A 12,202-nucleotide genomic window follows, 5' to 3' on the forward strand; every position below is an offset into this window, starting at 1 on the left:
TATAAAGATAGCCGACGGCTACACTTACCTATGGAAACTAAAACAAAAATGGGTCCAAGATATACTAAATCAATTGGCCCATTGACAAAAGTTTAATTAATAATTTATTTTATGACAGGAACATTACAGTGTGGGTTTTATGTTCATATGTGTTCAAGTGCGAGTCACTTGACGACCTTATGAACTCAAATGTACTTGGTAAATATTGAAACCATGTATTTGGAAGTTACAAAGCTTAACTATGCTGAAAAAAACTGTTTTTCTTTTCTCAATGCATTTTTTGGAAGCGGGTTTGTGTTCACATATATAGACCCTAGGAGAACTTCCAGTGCACTTGAACCAGGACTAGCACCCAGACCTATTTGTAGTGGGGGCGGTCACATGAAGTTATATCTACCAATTAGTAAATGCATAACAATTTATTTGGTATAGTATTATATGTCCTAGGCTGTTGAAATTGTTATAGATGTATGTAATCACAACTAGTTATTAATCGTATTAAGAGATCCAAATTTCACCTTGATGGGAAATGTGTCCCTTGATTTATATAGCATGTCACTCTATCTGTTCATTTTCACCAGTTTTCTATTAGTTTTCTAGTCCTTATAATGTAAATACTAAATACTATTAATTTATTGTGTCTGTACCTAGTAGGTTTGTAATGGGGCTTTTTCTTGAGCATGTGTCCCTTGATTTATATAACATGTCACTCTATCTGTTCATTCTCACCAGTAAGTATGCTCTTAGATTTTTAGTCCTTATAATGTAATTACTACATCTTTATTGTGTTTGTACCTAGCAAGTTTGTAATGGGGATTTTTCTCGATTGGTATCCATTGGTGATTGTAATCTGTACTGCTTTGGGGATGATATTTTGTTTTAGTGATAGGTTGATAAATTAAAAGCTCTACAACTAAAAGTATGATCTTCAATGTCAAAATGTTTGTATCTTTGTTTACCTGTCCTTGCATTAATCCATTTGCTCAAATCCCCACATGCCCTCTATGGAATGGCTCCATTTGCACTGCCTTTCTTCCCTTGTATTGGCGTATTTCTGCTTGATGAATTATGTTTCTATGGTTTTCTCAGTCCATCTTCTCAATCGCAACTTTGTAGACCAAGAACAAGCCAAGTTTAGGTCAATTCTGGTGTTTCTAGTTGATTCTCTACTTGCCATGAATGGTTCATTGAATAATGGGATACTTTTCTTATTTGTGATGTGTTGTTCATTTTCCTTTATACCCATGGGTTTGTAATGTTTAAATAAGCTCATGCAGGGTGTAATAGGTCGCTTTTTTGACGTAATTAGGCAATTCCTGAGCCACTCTTCAGCATTTATTGGTCCAATTGAAGAATTGGTACATCATAAGACACAGTCATCAGGGCATCTACATGTGATTTCAGAGCTGAACTCGGATATTACTACAGAGAAAAATGGTGTTTCTTTATCGCGAGCTTCAAGCAAGAAGTTGGACTCTCACGCTTTGCAATCAGAGGAGTTAGAGTTGATTAGATACTTTGAAAATTCACCAATAGATGAACAGCTACCCCGAATGCCTCCTTGGTTTATCCATGTTGGTGGTCACAAACTTTATCAATTGATTGCAGCGATTATAAGGCTTGCAGGCCTATCTGCTGTGACTGGTATAGCACTTGTGTTAATACTTCTACTTTTCAGTTGAATAAAGTGTTAATGATCATTGTTCATTACAATTTTGTAATTATATTTCTTTCTGAATTTTATCTATATTCCAAAAATCTAGGTTGTCCAGATGCAATTTCCTTATCAAATCTAATAGAGACACCACTAGAGTCTCTTCGTCACAATATCTCAGAGACGCACTTAAGAGACTACAGAGAAGAAGATTCACAGACTTGGTATAGCAGTCATGGTTCAGGCCGTGTTCTACGTGATGCAGCTACTTCAGTATGTGTTTTAAATGAGATTATTTATGGTGCATCAGGTAGGGCTACATACACATACACAAGTTTGTTCAAAAGTACAAGCATATTACAAGTAAAGAGCACAGGGATAATGACAGGAGTTTCAGACAGTGATAAGTGTGGTCTGAATGACTATGTAAAAGAGAGTATTTTATGTTCTCAAACAAAGTGGGAATTGAATGCAGGAACAGATTTATGTCAGCATCTTATTGAGTGTGTTTGTAGTGTATTGGATGAGTACATGTCTTCTGAAATTTGGGATCTTCCTATTGATTTATCGTCACCTGGTATGTTACAAAATTTAGGCAATCAGCAATTGCCTTGGCATTTTCTCCAGGATACTGCAATGCTGCAACAGGTACATTAGTGTACATATTTATGGAAGTTTTGTTCTCTCTGTAGCTTTGGGACCACATTGCTTGTGTAGATTAGAATCGTTTTTATGTGTATGAAAAAGTCAAAAGCACTTCTGTATCACTTCATCTTAGTTTCTCCAATGTTATACACTTTATTTTCACTGTACAGGTTATATTAGAGGGGTTTGGTGTATTTGGAATATCACTTGGGAAATCTTTTGAAACCAGTGGGTTCTTGTATTCGTCCCTTTGCTTGTTGTTGGAGAAGCTTGTCTGTTCAAATTACCAAATACGGAGTGCAGCAGATGTTGCACTCAGAGTGCTTTCCACATTTGCTGGTTATTCATCAGTGGGTTTTGGATCTTTTGGAATTGACCCTATTTTATTTCCTCTTAATTGAATTGTGTTGATTCATTTTGTTTTGCCAACAGGTAAAGGATATGGTGGTGGCAAATTTGGATTATATAATTAATTCGTTATGTCATCAACTACGCCACTTGACACTCAATCCTCATGCACCGAACATACTTGCTGCTATACTTTCCTCTATTGGTGCTGTTCAGGATATCTTGCAATTACTAGAGGAGCCAGTGCGATACTGCCTTTAATGCAATTATGATTAATTGGTTTGTTGTTTAAACAGAATACATATACCTTCAACTTGCAATGTTGTTGTTGATCTACAAAAATGCATCTTAAGATGAGGAATATGATTTTGTTTTGCATACTGTGATATGCCTTCGACTAGACCATGACTTGTCAAGCTAAAGAATTAAAACATGCTTGTGACATGCAGAAAATCTTGAAATACGGAACATATATGATATTGAAATGTTGTCAGTAGAAAATACCTAAAATGTATGCGAGTGTGAGTTGTAGTAGGTTTAGAGGGAACTGGTAGCACTCAACATTTTTGGTGCAAATGCCAGTGATGTTATCAATCTCTAGAACTTTTGGGATATGAATTAGTTTTTGCTGCTTTCCTTAGATTAATATTATTTCATGTGGCTTAGGATTAACAACCTACACTAGAACTATCAAAACATTCACTAACATTATTCAGGATGGCATTTTGGCTTTGATATATTTCATGTGGTGGAGAACAAGTCCCCTTTTGAAAGTTCTTTAAGAATGATAATGAAATTCTAGTAACAGTTGAATAAGGAGAGGCATCTGTAGCAGCAGAAAATATTGCAGCTAAAGAAATTACAATCCAAAAACTAGGTAAACTAGTTAACCGTTTGCCTTAGAAGAACAATTACAAATAGTCTCCCACAAGTTGTTAGTAGCCAAGAGTCAAGTGTATCTTACCATTAGTTGTTTCTTACAGTCCTTAATCGCAAGTTTGAACCATCATAGTTGAAGTGATAACAGATTTCAATATGAATACTTGTTTACTTTTTGTTTTGTTTACTGGTTTTTATTTGTTTGGAGATTGATGGATATACAGGAATTATTTTAATAATAACTCATTTGCAGCAATTAAAAGAATAAAAATATATTAAATACACTACGCCAGAATCACCCACAACTTGCAAGTATTTTCAGAACTAATTTCACAATGTTGTATAAAAATAAACACTACCCAAATCAACACATTACAATGCCATTTCAAACATACCCATTAAATCTGGAGTATGTAATATTTATTTTCCAATGATAACCACCAACAGGACATTTCAAACCATAACCGGAAAACTGACCATAGCCAAAAACTTGCCAAGGTCTGAAAAATAAATTCGGGAAAGCATGACCAGTTATCAGCAAAAACTCGGCAACTTAAAAAATTGCTTAAATTTAATTAGATATGCATTTTTTTGCAAAACCCAATGCGAAGATACATCCAACGAGTCAATAAATGAGAACACAAGCTTAAATACAAAGAGGGTACAAAATTGCATTGTCTTGAGGAAGACTCATGGCTGGAAGCAAAATAGTAAGTACTTTATCATTATGTAAAACTAAAAGTAAATACATCATTTCAGTTGCATCTTCCTTTTCTTAGTTCTAATAAAAACTAAGGGAGAGGTATAACTAGAGGGTCTAATCCTATAAGTCTGCGCTAGCCATGATTACCTTCTTGCTTGGTATGTGTAACTCAGTTTGTGGCTTGTCCTGAATCCTAGATATAGCTTTGCCTCTAGCTTCTCCTGGCACTAGCAGTGACTACTCGTTCAACTAAATATCATCCAAAGTGAAACCAAATCCATGCCTTCCTCCATAGCCTGCCTCTTCAAATCATTTATGTCATCCTCTTCAAAAGCTCCACTCCAAACCCACTACAAATGTGCTTCAAACCCGCCTCAAGTCTGCTTCAAATCGATTGAAATCAGTTTGCAAGTGTTTGGAAGACTTCTCCCCTCTCCGCAAAATACAAGTGAAGAAATGAGAAATGAAACTGATTTGGGCCGTTTTTTGCCTTTAGCTGCTGTTATAGAACAATGACCGAGTTTTTAACAAAAACTCGGCGAGTATTTGACAAGTTCTTGCCAAAAATTTTGCAAGTTTTTCGTGCCGGTAAAAGTCACAAAAACTTGCCAAGGTAGAAAACTCAGTTAGTTTTTGTAACTCGGAGAGTACTTTGCTAGTAGTCCATCTATATTTCAAACATACCCATGAAATTTGGAGTATGTAATATTTATTTTGCAATTATAACCAGCAACAGGAAACCCTTACTCTGGATGCCAAACTTCAAATTTTGATCTTTTTGTCACGAGTAAGGTTCCTTTGAGCTGTTCTATGCTGGGTGAACCCAAATGAACAGGAAACCCTTCTCAAATAGAGTTAGATGCACCTTATTAAAACCCTATGTCCCTCTTGCAGGTACGGCCTCTCACTGAAATTGTACAACCATCAAAGGAAGGTGATTCTTGCATCAAATCCCCATTGAACCCTCCAAACTCTAGCGCTAAAATCTCCTGTAATCCAGACTCTATAAGATACCACACAGAGAAATACCAAATCTGAAAACGCTGTGGATAACCTCAGATATCTCCAACAAATTCTGGCTATAGTAGATCTTTCACCACAATAGCTAGTCTTCTTCAAGAAAGTTTTTTCCCTCAGGAAGATTCAGATGGACCCGGTCCAAATCTCCATAACCACTTAGGATATTCTCAAAGAGATTAGAAAATAATAAATTAACAACCAAATGAGCTCTCATTCCCCCATCTTATATGCTTTATAGGGAACTTTCGGAAGACTCCCTTGGAAAATCACTTTGTCAATTTATTAAGCCTTGTAACTCTAAAAGGTGATGTAATTTACTTTGTAATCACTTTCCGCACTTGAAGTCACTTTTGAGTGTCTAAAGCCTTTCGAAATTGAAAACTTTTTGTTCTCTTTCCAATGAGCTAGAACACTGAGGTGTGTGATAAAATATTTTAATTAAAATGGCAACCTTAGTGAAATTATTTAATGTAGCTCAATAATACACCCAATTGGCAACATCTTTCAGTAAAATACTAAAAGGTTGTCATGTCTGCATAGCATGGAATCAAATTACGCACATGAGCTTTGTATTGATTTTTTTAATTCTACATTGTATAGGTACTTGCTGTTGTAGTGCTTATTACCTAAGTCACAAGGTTCGAATTTGAATTTGAGTTTGTCGAGCATAAAATTTGGATGAAATTCGGCAAGGGTAAAATTTCGGAAAAAACAACATTAAATTTTTACTTATATAAATTTATTTATTTTTAATTATAATAATATATCCACAAAACTGTCAAAACAGTTTGGCATTGCTAAATAACTAAACCAAATAATTCAATTTTATTTTAATATTAAAATAATAATATTATATTAAATATCATAAAATTTGGAAGAAGTTCGGAAAGGGTAAAAATTCACTGAAATTCGAACTTGATGAAATTCGGCGAATCCTGTGACTTGGCTTATTACAAGTATAGTGTTTTGAGCAATTGTGGATGGAATCCTCACCTTTAGCTGATATTTGTCAGAATACAACCTTTCTAGACACAAACTTATGCTCATATATTGTCATTTGAATCTTACAGGTGTGTTCTATTTCATTAGAGCTTGAGATACTTGCACGACATCAGCATCCAGATTTTACAGTTCCTATACTGAAGGTAGGCTTGGTAAATAGAATTTGAGATTGGATATAAGATTTAATCTTGCATAAGAAATTTATTCATGACAAAAAGCTTAGTTTTTAAGGTTGGAAATAATTGTATGCTACATCTATTCTGCAAATGTAGGAAGACCCTATTTGTAGATGTATATACTATACACTAATAATTTTAAAAACTAAAGTTGTGTGTGATCTAGGAGCAAATAAGGTATTTCTATATTAGGAAGAAGACGTACTGCTACATGATCCTTTTCAGGCATGAAAAGATCTGGGAAATTTCCCTTCAAATATCTTTGTTGCATTATACTTTTGATATGATACAAATTAAAGCACTTTAATACTAATGAATTTCATCCTCATTTATATTGGCAATATTTATTGATTTTGGCATAATGCAGCCTTGTATATTTCTTTTTTTGGTAAACGAAACCATTGTAATTGGGAGGTTTTAAAGTAATTTTTGCTGTAAGTGTTAACAAAAGTTCTAATTTCATTTTTCAATCATTTAAATGATTAATCCATAGAATATATCATATTGTTGTCATCAGATCAGTTGGCAAGTTTGTTAGATTTATGGTGCTTGGCATTTCAAAGTTCTGTAGAAAATCCAGCCAGTGGAGGATGAGGAGTGATTTAGATCTCAGATAGTGTTCATGCATCATACTCATAGTTTTAGCTGTGTCTATTTTGGCAAGTGAGAATAGTCTATTTAGGTTGCTTCATTGTAGTAGTTGTTTAGATTAGTATTCTGTTAAAATCCATTTCTTTCCCACTTTCTCTATAGCTTTTGTAGGAGAAATTGATTTCAAATTTTCAAGTAGGCTTAAAAGGAGCAGCAGATAAAAGTTAGTGATAGAAAGGAATAAAAATTGAAGGTTAAATAAATGGGTTTTAGAGAAAGGATTATCTTCCTTTATTGTTATAAACAGAATGTTTTGATCATTGTTAAGACAAAGCAATAAGCAAATAAAAGAAAACAAACAATAGAGACATTTATTTGTGAAAGAAAGTTTATTATGATGTTTAATCAAAGTAGGAATTGAATTTTGCAGTTGTTTTTTCGCTTTGCTTGATTGAATACATGGTTCCATAGAGTTTCTTAGTGTGGGGACAGGGGGTGGAGGAATGTGGGGATGAGTTTGTGGGACCAGGGGACCAAGGGCGTAAATTTAGGGACGATGAGAGACTGATAGGGGGATTGTGGCGGAATGGTAATGTAAAAATCGAGGGGAATTGAAATCTTTAATGAAAAGTCTGCAATATAGCATCTTTGTGAGTGCCCCATGAAAGGCCAGCTAGTTTTTATAAAGTTAAAAGTTGCAATCTGTTTGTAATGGCATGTGCCATATAGCAAATTGTTTCAACATTTTTGAAATATTTTAGATCCTGTCAATGAATTTCTTTTTTGAGGTTGCTGTCCTGCCTCATTCTGTATGTTTCTATTAAGTGGTATTAGGACCAAGTTTATCTTCATGTTTACTCGTATAGGTCAGAGTTATGTTGGAAAAGTTCATATCTGAAGCTCCTTCAATGTAGTTAAATATTTTGATACTTTGAGAAAGAATGTTTACTCTGTGTTGGTTGCTATAATATCAGGCAAAAATGGTACAGTGCCAGAGAATTTTGAGTATTGGACATATCAGCTGGAAAGGGTGTTTACTCTGTGTTGGTTGCTATAATATCAGGCAAAAATGGTACAGTGCCAGAGAATTTTGAGTATTGGGCATATCAGCTGGAAAGGGTATCTATATTGAAATGAGTATGGAAGTGGATATGTTGAACCTCGAGTTTGGAATAGCACTGAATAGAAAAAATATATCATAGCATAAATACGAAGAGAATATTGATATTCAAGTTTTTCAGTAGATTCAAAGTGCTAGAGATCCATTTATTTATCCAAGAATTGTGGTTGCAAGGTATCAATGGAACCATGGTTAGAACCCCCATATCAAGGTGTATATCCATATAATGGCTGCAAAAGTACAGATTCTATGAATGAAAGATAATTACTACATTGCAGATTATTGTGTTATAACAAATATAGTGAATAAGATGAGAAAATAATAAATATGAGTAGACAGTGAATGACGATGTGGTTGTGATGAAGATTCTGAGATTTCCTACAGCCAAGTGGATTGATATGCTTATTGCTTTAAAGTAGTGCAAGGATTTGAATAATTTGAGGGTTGAAAAAATATTTGGATTATAACTTTCTCATGATTGACAGAATATATAAACCACTTGAATCATAGATAAAGATCAAGAGTAATCAAGGTGCTGGTACTAGTTTTATTTCAAGGCAGTAAACAGTTGAATGCACATAGCTGAAATACTTGGACTTGTTGACTTCTTGCCAAGGCACAAGAAAAAACTCCGCAAAAAATTGGCAAATACTCGGCAAAAATCTCAACAATCTAAAAAATTGCTTAAATTGAATTCTAATTGTTTTTATTTTCCAAAAATTCAGTGAGGAGATGCATATAATGATCACTAAATCAGTAAACAAAAGAAAGAAGCCGAGTCTAGATATATCTAAGTGCAAATTGGGTACGAAAGGACATTCTCATGTGGAATGCTGATGGTTGGTAGCCTGATAGTCTAAAGCAAAATTATAATAGCAAATTGTCTTTTCTAAAACTATAAGTAAATAGAACATCAACACAGCCAGGTGAAAACATATCTTAATTTTTGTCGACTTATCATGCATGTGAAAGACTCTAGAATTCTTGTCCTGGCCAAGTTTGAAAAGAATAGCTTGCCCCTTGCATTCTAGTAAATGTCCAATTCAGACACAATGAGGTCTCCTACCTCAAGCTTGGGTATGATCCTTGCAAATGACCTTGCAATACCTTGGAAGGGTGCTTTGTGGTGTGAGCAGAAAACAAGAAGTCACAACAACCAAATAAGCCTTTTGTTTTGACGTTGATATGCATTATATAGATGTAGCTGAGAAGTTCTCACATACCTTGTGAAGTTTTTGTAAAAGCTCCAAATCTGAGTTTTTGTCAAACTCGGTGAGCATTTTAGGCAAGTAAAAGCCCTCAAAATGTGTGGAGTCTAACTTACTTGCGAGAAATTGTTTTCTCATTGATTCTCTGCGACTTTTTCAAACTATGAGAATGCATATGAAGAGTTAGTTGTAATTCTTGATGAAGAAGACCAAGTAGATCCATGGTTTATGAAGATGGAAAGATTGATTTATTGTATAAAGGAAACTAATATATTGTTAGCTTTAAAATAGGTTTGGTCATGTAGAGAGAACATAGATTTAAGGATTAAATGATGAAGGAGAAAACAAACTATGAAAAACAATAATGCATAGAAAGCATATGAATGAATAAATGAATGCGATTTTAATGAGGTCCACGAGACCACAATAGTCTATAAAGGTTAAAATAAAGATACGTTTCACTACTTTCTTTCATGCAACAAAGTTGAAAACAGAGGTGATGAGAAACAAGTGTTAGATTTAGGTTGTTCCAAACATATGATATAATGCAGAAAAATATTTTTAAAGATTGATGAAAATTTTAAAATTTTTGGTCCGAAATACGGATTTGAAGAGTCAGTTCGCCATTACAACAAAATTTTGGAAAGGGTTTTGGGTTCGTTTGGGTTCATTCATACAGAAAACATGTAAAATTATAAAAAATTATATATATACATATTTATGAGGCCTAGAAGCATAGAGTATCATAAAATCATATGATGTAAACTAAGTTAATCATTTAAACAACAAAAACACCATAGGCATAAACTTTATACACGTTAATTGTAGTCATAGCATCATGAATAAAGATCAACACTAGAGGTTCAAAACATTAAAACTTAAAAGTAAATCATTATCCATGAATCATAACAGCAAGTTGAAGTATCATTGTTTCAACTTCAAGTCAAGTAATCATAATGTATAAAATTTTAATATTCATCAACACCAATGGAGCAAAGGCCAATGGGATCAACACCAGCAATAATAGTATGGGCATCAAAATCTTCAAAGTCTTCAATTGTAAGCCGAGAAGCAGAAATATCCAAGTCCGCCAACTCTGCATCTACATCCCACCTCTTTACATTCACTTATTAGGGCAACTAGACCTCAAGAATTATAAAATTGGTTATAAAAAAATGATTTGAAGTCACCCATCAGCGAAATTTGTCCCAAATTCGTCACGGGTTCGAATTGGGCAGCCCAAATTCGCCCGAGTTCGAATTCTGGGCTGCGGGTTTGAACCAGCCCAGGTAAATTCAAACCCAGGTTGAATCAGACCCTAATTTTGAACTGGTTTGGACCTAGGTAGGGTTCCTGGGCCAAAATGGTGAACCCGGGTAACTAAGAGATTAGGTGCTAATAAATTTATTTGACGATTGTAGGGAAAAAAAAACTATATATAGACACTGTATGTGGAAAATCACAAATTATTGATGTATATCACACACTACAACTAAGACATAAATGCATGTTATTTAAGAGGCATAGTTAGAGGTTGTAAGTTAACCATCCAACCTCAATTGAACACTACATCATACACTTCTTTCCTCAGCGAAACTATCAAAAAGTTTACGAAAAATGATTGGTTTCAAATAATTACCTTTTTGTCCCATTTCTACTCAATGTATCTTAATACCTTATTGATGTGAAACCACCAGTGGAAAAGTTTGAGGCTGAATGCTTGGCTTGTCAAGACTTTATCACGTGTCTTCCAAAGCACATTCATGCCATACCTGCCATAAACAAGTTTATTCATGAGATTTCTTCAAGAGATCTCCATATTCACTTAAATTGTCTTCTTTGTTGTGCTACATGTCATTATAATGGGATCAATCACCTAGTAGCCCAACAATGAAAGTTGGGTTATTGGAACTTTATTATCACTAGACTTATATTGGGTCATAGCATGCAATATTCCATGTTCCCTTCATACGACTTCGCAATAAGTCCACTATGTTAATTGGTACAATAGGTTGAGATACTTACCTCATACTATTTTTCTTGGATTATAATTGACTTTTTATCCTACTTGTAGTTGCATTGGAGTGGCATTGTTCATTTAGCATAGCATTTTCCACATTAGCCATCGCTTCACTAGCCTTTCTATTTCTATATGTCGGCCCAAGGATTTGTCTTTTTTGTTTAAGCATAAGGAATTGTCAGTTCTATTTCCAATTTCACCAACGATTCTTTAAGTCTACGTGTATATGAGCAATGTTAGTATGCTAATAGAAACCAAATTTAAATAAAGCTTCTACAAACTAAACAAAATTCATAAACTTCAAGATAGACGAAGATGAACTCTCAATTGAGAATATGAGCCATTAATGGACTCTCTCAATGAGAAGCTCTCTTGTTGAGTGGCTTTGTCTAAATAGATAGGATGTATGCTCAAGCTTATGCTTCAAAAAGGGCTTCAAATGGAGTTGGAATTTGGGTGTGAGTGTATGGTTTTGATGTAAAATGGCTTCTTAAAATGACATTATGACTTTACTTCATGGATTGTGTTGTTTTGCAAAGGGGAAGGATCCAATTTATAGGCAAAAGGCTTGAGGGATTGAGGGCTAAGATGCAAGGATGGGGAAAAGCTCATGGAGGGCTTAGATTACATGAGAGGAGAGCACATGGATTGTGCTTCCTTACAGCCAATCAAGGAGTGACACATGTCACATGGTGAGAGGATGGAGGAAAGGGGAAGGATGAGTCAACAAAGGAGGCTCAAGGGATAAAATCTTCATAAAGACCCTCATAATGGCTTGTAAGAGCAATTAAAGGGCTTGGAAGAGTCATTTATGGCCTAGTGGGCTTCATAAAGTT

At 34.5% G+C, this 12,202-nt stretch overlaps 1 pseudogene across 1 annotated transcript in view; it reads left to right on the forward strand.

The window, feature by feature from the left end:
• Window positions 1–12,202, forward strand: part of LOC149565292 (uncharacterized) — a 186,181-nt pseudogene that overhangs the window by 88,958 nt on the left and 85,021 nt on the right. Inside the window, exons 8-12 of the transcript XR_016362030.1 lie at window positions 1,278–1,644; window positions 1,764–2,302; window positions 2,470–2,649; window positions 2,732–2,890; window positions 6,320–6,394. The product of XR_016362030.1 is annotated as an uncharacterized LOC149565292 (transcript). The remainder of the gene's footprint in view (window positions 1–1,277; window positions 1,645–1,763; window positions 2,303–2,469; window positions 2,650–2,731; window positions 2,891–6,319; window positions 6,395–12,202) is intronic.

This window comes from Cupressus sempervirens, chromosome 3 (genome assembly GCF_028749045.1).
Source record: "Cupressus sempervirens isolate cs-2001-9-10 chromosome 3, ASM2874904v1, whole genome shotgun sequence".
Taxonomy (NCBI): domain Eukaryota; kingdom Viridiplantae; phylum Streptophyta; class Pinopsida; order Cupressales; family Cupressaceae; genus Cupressus; species Cupressus sempervirens.